The following is a 9,419-nucleotide window of genomic DNA, read 5'->3' on the forward strand; positions in this document are numbered from 1 at the left end:
ATGAGACAATGTACGCATTACAGGAAAAATGTCATGGGCATTGTAAATGTCAAATCCCTTAAGTGCAGACATTCCTAACTAATGTTTTTTGTTTGGCCATAAATGATTATAACATTGGGTTGTTTTAAGAAGATGACACAAAACAGTCAATCAGATGATATGCAATAAAAAATATATGACTGTATAGTCAAAAATCATCCAATTTATATTCTTCATCTGTTTTGACACTTTTGGTGAATGCACTAAATTATAGTGCAGTGCTATGAAACCAAAGTAGCATATTACAGCCACACCATTATAAGGTCTTAAAACTTTGGCTGGATAAATATGAAAGTACATTTTCTGTATGTGTGTTTTTTGTGCATTTGTGGGGATTAAATTATACATTTTTTGTTGTTTGGGTTTGTAACTAATATCTGAAGCTATGAATCAAGTCTTACATGCGAAAAATAATGTACTGTACTACATTAATGGCATGGACATTTTTCAAGTATTTGTAACAGATATGGAAGCACTGGTAACAATGTAATACTGACACTGTATTATCATATCATGTGAGAAAGCTTCAGCCCTCATCTCATGAAAGGGTGCAATATGGGAAACAGCCCATAATCAGCCTCCCAGTGAGTTTTTCTCTCTCTTTATCATCCACTGCCTTCCCTGCAAGTGCTATTACCCCCAATCGTAAAGTTTTAAGCACATTCATGAACAAATTAGTTTATGGCAGATGACAAGGACATGACAATGCTCTTGTATTGTAAGAACAATCCATTGGTTTAAATCACAAGTAAGCCATGTGCATAAATGCCCATTATCAGTCAATGTTATTGTTGACTCAAAAGTCATAACTCAGATGGATTACTTGCAAATTAACCAATGAATGGTCTAGGTGCGTAAAGATGGCGTAGTCCTGGTTTGATGTAATTACTTTTTCTTTTGCAATGTTGTCCAATGTCATCTTCCTCTCTTGCTAGTGTGTGAACACCAGATGCACATATAGCACTAATAAAGCAGGACTCAATGATCCCACTCTCAATGCCGCTGTGTTTGTGCACCTGATTGCATTGTGCAGTATTTTCTACAGGGTAATGAACTCACATTGAAGTAAAATAAAAGCAGGCTGATTTTATCCCCTATAGGCAAACCCCAGTCCTCTTTCTCGGGCCTCCCTCCTCCAGCTCCTCCTCAGAGTAGGAGCCGTAGCTCCCTGCTCCTCCTCCTCCTGTGTGCCTCAGGAAGCTGACAGAGCCTAAAGACCCCGCCCTCAACACCTCGATCTCCTCCACCTCTTCCTCTTCTTCCTCATCCTCCCCTTCCAGCTCCTCGTCGTCGCTGTGTGTGTCCCCCTGAGGCTTGGCATTGCGTGTCCCGGCTTCAGGGCTTTCTGTGTCCTGGAGCGGGGAGGTCGAGGCCGCTTGCTCCTTGGCTTTGCGACTCCGCTTCCACTTCATACGTCTGTTCTGGAACCAGATCTTAACCTGGTGTGAAACAACAGGAATCATGATATTTTGTTGTGTGGGGTTCAATTTTGCTCTTTAGATTTTTTTTTACTACTGGAGAAGGGGAAGGATCTTAACCAGGGCAACACTTTATGGAAATGCTGCCTTGTTTTAAATAAAGATGATGGTAAGCATAATGTGTAATAATTAACACATAGGAAGGTATTTTTGTGAGTGGCAAGGAAGATATACAGGGATTTGACAGGATGCATTACCGCTTTTAGTTCTATTAAAATTCTAATTCAAAATAAAATCCTTGTTATCACTGTTAAATTGAACAAAGATTTTGTGAACACCAAGATGCCAATGTACAAAATATGCAAAAGATCAGAATATGTGTGACATCAACTCAAACTATGCTATGATGTATGTACTGTATGTATGTGCTGCAAAGATGCGGTACAGCCTCCACATCTAAATGACTTGGACAGCTGTTTGATATGAAAGGAAGACAAAGACAGAGAGAATACTTATACACTGAAATAATGTATCATTTGGTGATACATAATGATCCACCAGCCTCTCTCTCTTACCTGAGTCTCGGTCAGCATGAGAGACGTGGCCACCTCAAAGCGTTTGGGCCTGGACAGGTACTTGTTGAGCTTGAACTGGTTTTCTAATTCCAGCAGCTGCTGGCTGGTGAAGGCTGTCCTGGGCCTCCGACACTTCCCCAACAAACCTGGCTGCACTGGGGCTGAGAGAGAGACAGAGAGAGAGAGAGAGAGAGAGAGAGAGAGAGAGAGAGAGAGAGATTATTCTGTGCATTTGTCTTCTTTATTTGCTGTCTATACATTTTTATTTATTGCTTACGTTTTTTGTCTTGTAAAGTACTTTGTAACTCTGGTAAGTGCTGTATAAATGTATGTAATAATAGTAATAATAATAATAATCATCATCATCATCATCATCATTTAAGACAGAAAGAAAGAAAGAAAGAAAGAAAGAAAAAGAAAGTAAAGTTTGATTTCGATTGACATTTTCTTCGTTTGGATGCCATAACTCTGCCTGTCTCTCTCTGCCTGTATATCTAATTGTCTTTCTGTCTGGTGACATCAGGTTTATTGCCGTGAGTGGTTGACTTGAGGACATTGTGATAGGATATTGCTTTAGCGGGGCAATAAAATAACACAGAGGTCCATTACCTTAATGAAAACACTATAAATGTTATCTATTGATGAAGTAGCATGTCTATTTCAGGTGTTACCTTTACCGTAAATGTTGCGCTTTATTTTTATTACATAAATTGTCCTTAAGCGATAGAGGAGCAGCTCAATGTCATTAATGGTCTTTGGGCAACTATCAAAAGCGATATAAGCTCCTAAAAATAAAGACATATAAATAGCCTGAAAAAAAATATTCTTTATTAATAAGGTCCTTTCACTTATAGTAGCCTAGGCCTAATTTACAAGCTTTTGCACTCAACTAAATAACCTTAAGGCTGTGGCTGAATAAACTAAATAAAAATAGAAAATAGGATCAATTAGCTGTTCAAAGGTGTATCCAACATAATTGCTCATAAGGTACTAAACAATATCACGTCTAAGCGTGACACTTTTTGAATTTTCTTAAATTGAATGAGTCATTTAAGTGTAAAAACAAAAAACAAAAAAAAAAACACAAACCCCAATCATAAAAAAACAAAATGGAGCTGTTGTTTGGCCTATCTAAAACTGGCATAGCCAATTGGTTTGCAAGTTTCAGTTTCTAAATACTTTCCTAAATACTTTGCACTTAAAACTAACTTTAATAAAGCAGAAAATTCATGGTTTCAGCATGAAAATACATGCCTATTGAGAAATTAAAATAAAGGTCGATATTGTTTATCAAATTGGTTGTGTCCAATAAATATACTGTAGGTCTATCACAAACCGAGCCAATGTCATTTAGGCTACAGACAATTTCTAGACCTCAAAAACATACTACTTCTAATAATAATAATAATAATAATAATAACAATACCAATAATATTGTTGTTGTTATTGTTATAACAATATATTCTAATTATTAGTAGCTTGGGTTTAATGTTGTAGCCCAACACACTGTTTTGGATCCTTGATACGGTGGTAACCAAAAAAAAAAAAAAAAACCCAAAAAGAACTCTTGTCGGTGATCATCATGAGGCAAACAACCTTCAATATAAGCAAAAATCAATTAAAGTTTAAGAAAAAACATAATTTTATGTATTTTCCTCTCAAAATACCTACCCCATATTTTTTTTAAATTACATCAGTTTGATGCAATTTACCTTCAGGCCTATGTCTGCCTAGAAAGGTGGGTAAACTCTAATTCCTAAATAGAAAGATATTTATTTATTTATATTTTTGATTTTTGGTGGTTTTACTTTCCACTACATCCCTTATAAGAGCAAGACTGATAAAGTTACTGCTTCAGGAGATTGGGAAAGCCGCTCACCACCATACTCCCCGAGTCTCGGGATTATCATGCCGGCTCTGATCCAAGGCTCCAGCGGGAGGGTCCCGGCCATGGCCGCCCCCTTCAGCTGCTCCGGGTACGGGTGGGCCAGCTGCGTGAAGCCGGGGTATATGAAGGCGGGGTGCTGGCCTCCCAGGGCCGCCAGAGGGTACATAGGGCTCGGGTACATTCCCGGGAGCCCCCCTTGGTGCAGAGCAGTGAATCCCGGCTGGGAGAAGTTGAGGATGGAGGCTTTAGGGAAGACTCCTGGCTGGACTGGAGAGCTGTTGTTCTGGGTCGGCCGAGGCGAAGGGGTCTCGGACCCGCGGCACGACACCGGACTGTCGCCGGGGCTCCTGCTGTACGACCCGGGACGCGTCATCCCTGTCCGTCCTGTGTGCCACGTCGTGCGCCAGGAGCGCATCGATGCGAAAGTTTTTGGATTTCTCCATGGTGGCGGTCATTTCCCCGACGATATCTCCAATGAACACAGCTGCCTTCAGTGTGGAGACAAGCCTACTGATCTTGTTATAATGATCAACGCCTTATAGTCCAATTAAACTTGCAGGGAAATAAAATCCCTCTGATGAAACTGAACTTTAAGTACACAACACACAGTGTAGACTATTAAGGTGAACAAAAACTGCTAAGAAGTAGCTACTGTTTTCATTCCTTTTCTCTGGAGCAATTTCTTCTTGCTGTCTCTCTTCCACTTGAGCACTATGCGTAAAAACCGCTTCTCCCACTCCCACTTGCCCGCAGCCAATTGCACCTCAGTCTCCTCTGTACTGATTGGCCAGAGCCAGCAGCGCAGGGCAGGCAGGGTACCAGACACTTCTCTAAATAGATACTTAGGCCAAAGAAACCCGTTCATTCACCCCTATAGCAACTGTATGATGCATTTTAGACGGACATTACACGAATATCAAAGTCATAAGTCCTTTTTGGAACATATAATTATTATAGTCATAGGAGATTAAAAAAAAACAAAAAAAACACTCACTATTGAGTAACACAGATACATTATTAAGTCCCAGTTGAAAATTCTAGGAATACTGATTGTGTGTGTGTGTGTGTGTGTGTGTGTGTGTGTGTGTGTTCATCTGTCTGGCAGTTTGACCTTCAATTGCATCTCTGTTTCAGGTGAGGTTGAGGTGCAGTTTTCTCACACACTGTCTTACACATCTATGAGCATGCGACACGCACACACACACACACACACACACACACACTTTCAAACAATGTCATGTTAATCTAATTTTATGGAGATGACGAAATTCATCATCATTTTACAACTAACTCTTCATTAAACTTTATTGGCTGTTAAAGTTGACAGAAAACCAGCGGGTCTTATCACCTACTGCTGGCATGATTATTGGTCACCTCCACACCATAGAGCAGATAAGAGGGTAGTAAACCCACTGACTGCAAACTCATTTTCTCTCCCTGCAAACCAGAGCCACCCATAGACAAAGTATGACTGTGTCTGCCATATTGTTTCCCCTACACAACAAAAAAGTGTTGACGCCCATCTGGCACACTTGCAGTTTTCAATCATTTTAACTCCACAATCATGCCCAATTCATTTTGATACTAACAATTCTGTAGCAGCTTATTTTCAGGATGTCAGAAATCTCACTGTGGTGATGTGATGGAGTAAATCAAGCTTATCTATCTAGCACCCTTCACAGAGCAAAATCACAAAGTGCACAATCTGGTCTTATATTGGCTGCAAATATGCAACAAGGCACTCCATAATATCACCAAAGTGAGATACCCAACACTCTAAAAAATAAGACATACCAGCATTCTAAACATAATCTGCCATAAAATCCTAATCTATTTCACTTTGCAGAGGCTTTAGCTGGAGCTACTCGGTCCCACTCACAGTCACCAAACTGTGTCTACGTATGGCTCTGCCACAGTCTATTTCCTGGGAGTTTATTCAGAACTGATAAGAGACTGTCAGAGGCCTGGGAAAGAACTGCTTTTACTTCAAAGACAAACACATCAACACCTGCTGCCCAACATATAAACTGAATGTCCTGTGTGTGCATACGAGTGTGTGTGTGTGTGTGTGTATGTGTGTGTGTGAGACACCATTAAGGCCAATGATTATCCAAGTAGCATGATGTGAAATTTTTCAGAAATCAAGGCTCTCTAACATGCAGAATAAAGAGGTTTTTAAATTGTAACAGTTATGGCATTATTGTAGTGTACTGACTGTATAATCTACAGCTGTATGTAGAAGTTAGTCTAATGAACTTATACCTACTGATAAAGTCTGCTGTTCATTTGTGCTTTCTGTTTCTCTCTGTCTTTGTTTCATTGTCTCATAAACACACACACACACACACACACACACACACACACACACACACACACACACACACACACACACACACACACACACACACACACACACACACACACACACACACATCAAAAGGAGATATAGTTTATTAATGTACAAGTTACATGACTCATAAATTATTACTGAGAATTACTAGAACCATAGGTCTATTGAGGTCTTTAGACCACAATGGAAACACTTGGTCTGTTAAGAAGGAACAGGTGAAGAAGTTTTTCCAGGTTGTCCCTCTGGATGCTTTGCAACTCCATGTTTGTCTCTGGACACTGTTTTCCGGTCTGGTAGTCAAGTTATCAAGCTGCTGACATGAACAATCGTTTGGAATATGGAATATGCTGAATATATGCATGTGTGAAATATTTAGAAATGGGATAAATGCAATGTGTACTAAAGATATATATATACTAGAAGATATATATATGTATCAGGATAGAACAGAGTTATAAAAGCTTTCGGTTGGGGGTTGTAAAAACTGGCTGTAAAATAATTAATACCGTCTGATCTCTTCCCCAAGAGACAGGAGAGAGAAAGGGCAGATCTCACCATTTAATAAAGCTGGTACAACATATCTTAATGTTGATACCTGAGCACAAATAAGACATCATTTGAGATAAGGTTTTCTCTCTAGATATAAAGAACACAGCTTTATATCAGTGGTTTATGTATTCAATCAATTTTAAAGAGCAAATTTCACACCACTAACAGATATCTGATAATATTATGGCATTGTGATTTATGGTTACTAGATTACACACTTTAATAACCCTTAACAAAGGAATATTTTTGTGTAATTGCACTACAATGACACTCATACACATACAGAGTATCTATCCATAAATTGATAGGATTCATAACTTGATACTTTGTACAGTAATATACTTTGGTCTGAAGATGTGATGATAGGGTATATCTGATAGGACCGCCTGCTTCTTGTCTGATAGGAGTGGGAACATCATCATTGTCCAATAGCATTCTTTCATCTTTGGCAGCATTTCTAAAAATACAGGTCAGGAGTCAGAGCCTAAATTGGATCCCAGTTTTGCTTTTAAGATCTCAAGACAGGAATACATTTACTCAGTTAAAGTGCAAGTTGAAAAAGTACAAAGGAAAAATTAAAGAAACTGATAATCCACATGACAAACTTCATATTCTTCATCCAACTTGAATTGTTAACATCAACTTCATATGTTTTGACTACTGTTGGACCACATTGTGTTCTCTGTACTTCTGGGCAGCAGGATAAAAACTTATATATATAATATATATATTTCTATATTTGATATAGTTGTAATATAGTTAATAATTTACTTAAAAACGTAACCTAAACTTTAATAACTGATAACTTCACAACATAATGTACAGTGTTAATAAGTGTTGATTTTTCACTGACAATTACTTTGTGTTATGGCTCTGGGGTGAGTGTTCAAAACTATCTAACAATATTAAACTAAACCGACAGAGTTAAATCAACACTGACGATTTTGCTGCGTTCAGTTTCATTAAATGTAAATTTGAATGATCTTAAATGCCTTCCTCTTGTCCTAAGACATCTACTTCTCTTTCTGTGAAGAAGCACTTTGGGCAGCAGAAGGCACAGATGCCTCTCCAGTCATGAAGAGTTGGCATTAGGACTATTGTGTTACAGATGGGCTGGGAGTGTTTTCTAATAGCCACTTTTAGATAAGAGCCACCTTACATCCACAGACAGGAAAGCAGACACACACATATTTGCATGCATGCAAAGGCACACACACGAACACACACACACACACACAAGCCCATCTACACAAGAGCAAACCGAGGCCGACAGAACAACTACTGAGCCCATCAGCTCTCAACTACCCTGGCTGTAAAAGAACCATTCACTTTGCTTCCATTCATACACAAATGTGACGGAGGTTAACTCAGTGGGCGATGCTGTCAGACCTCTAGTTAACAGGCAAAGAGGTTACACGTGGATATGGAGGATGGAGGCTAAATAAAAAAAAGAAATAAAAACATCACTTTTTTAAATTACAGGAGCTCTTTTTTATGTATATTATTATTTGGATTAAGTAAAGTGGTAAGCTAAAAAACAAAATGCCTTCAGATTTATAGGAAGCAGTTTTACTGAAAACATCATTGGTCTGTTAACACAAACTCTGTGTGGGATGTATTATTAAAACAAATGTAAGGCAATCACATACCAATAATTGACATTGGTGATTATTACAAGACATTACAGGTGAAATTTTGCAAGATTTCAGCAGATGAATATTTTTAGATCTACTTCTACATCGTCAGTGCTAAGCGCTCATCACTGTGATGTTTTTACGCTGCACTTCCCAGATCACCTGTCAATCAGACAGGTGATCTGTGTCCAGTACTGTAACATCTTTTTCCTTGGATTTTCGGTTGATGAAGTTTGAGTTTCTGTAGGTGGCGCTCTTTTCTTTGTCTGTTCAGCCAATGGTGGCTATTGCTGCTCAGTAGTTCTTCTTCTATTTATTCCAAACAAACCACTGTGGCTGCTGCCGGATTATTACTTTATTTTTACTAAGTAGGCCTATTAGGTATTTCACCATGTTGAAACCTAGTTGACCCTCCTTGATAGATGCAAGTGCCTGACATGGAGTACAAGAGGGCCAGTGTGTCAGCCAAGTTATATATTTGACCATGTATCCCTGGAGACATTAGGGTAAGAATAAAATCCCCCAAAATCCATAGCAGATAGGGCATAATAAAGCCTGTTGTTCTCCTCCTGTCTGTGTCCTATTGTTGCATCTATTCTAATATCTGTTTCTGGTTTCTTTTGTCGTATCTATTGTCATGCCCTAGTCTTGTCCTGATTGGCCTAATGGACCGCAGGGGAATAGAATACTTCCTGGTTGAGCAGGGGTGGGTGTTCAGGGTTGCAAGGTTCAACCTCGTTGCAAATGAGTTGATTAATGACGGCCGTCACAACTGAGACGTCGACATAATAAGGAGGACAGGAGGGAGGAGTGGAGGCGGAGAAGAGGAGGGAAAGGAGGGCAGGCAGGAGGAGGGGGGCTGAGATTGGGGTGATTATTAGTTAGCACAGTAAACAGTGAGATGACAACACAATAAGGTGAGGCTTCAGGGGAGAAGTGGAAGAGGGGAGGAGGAGAAAAGGAGGG

General features: G+C 39.3%; 1 pseudogene; it reads right to left on the reverse strand.

Annotated features, from left to right (window-relative positions):
- Positions 1–1,133: 1,133 nt before the first annotated feature.
- On the reverse strand, positions 1,134–4,375 carry LOC139638153 (motor neuron and pancreas homeobox protein 1-like; annotated as a pseudogene).
- Between the last annotated feature and the right edge of the window lie 5,044 nt (positions 4,376–9,419).

This window comes from Centroberyx affinis, unplaced genomic scaffold (genome assembly GCF_046629955.1).
Source record: "Centroberyx affinis isolate AG114_WGS23_722 - 3 ecotype Tasmania unplaced genomic scaffold, CSIRO-AGI_Caff_v1 ptg006143l_1, whole genome shotgun sequence".
Lineage (NCBI taxonomy): Eukaryota > Metazoa > Chordata > Actinopteri > Beryciformes > Berycidae > Centroberyx > Centroberyx affinis.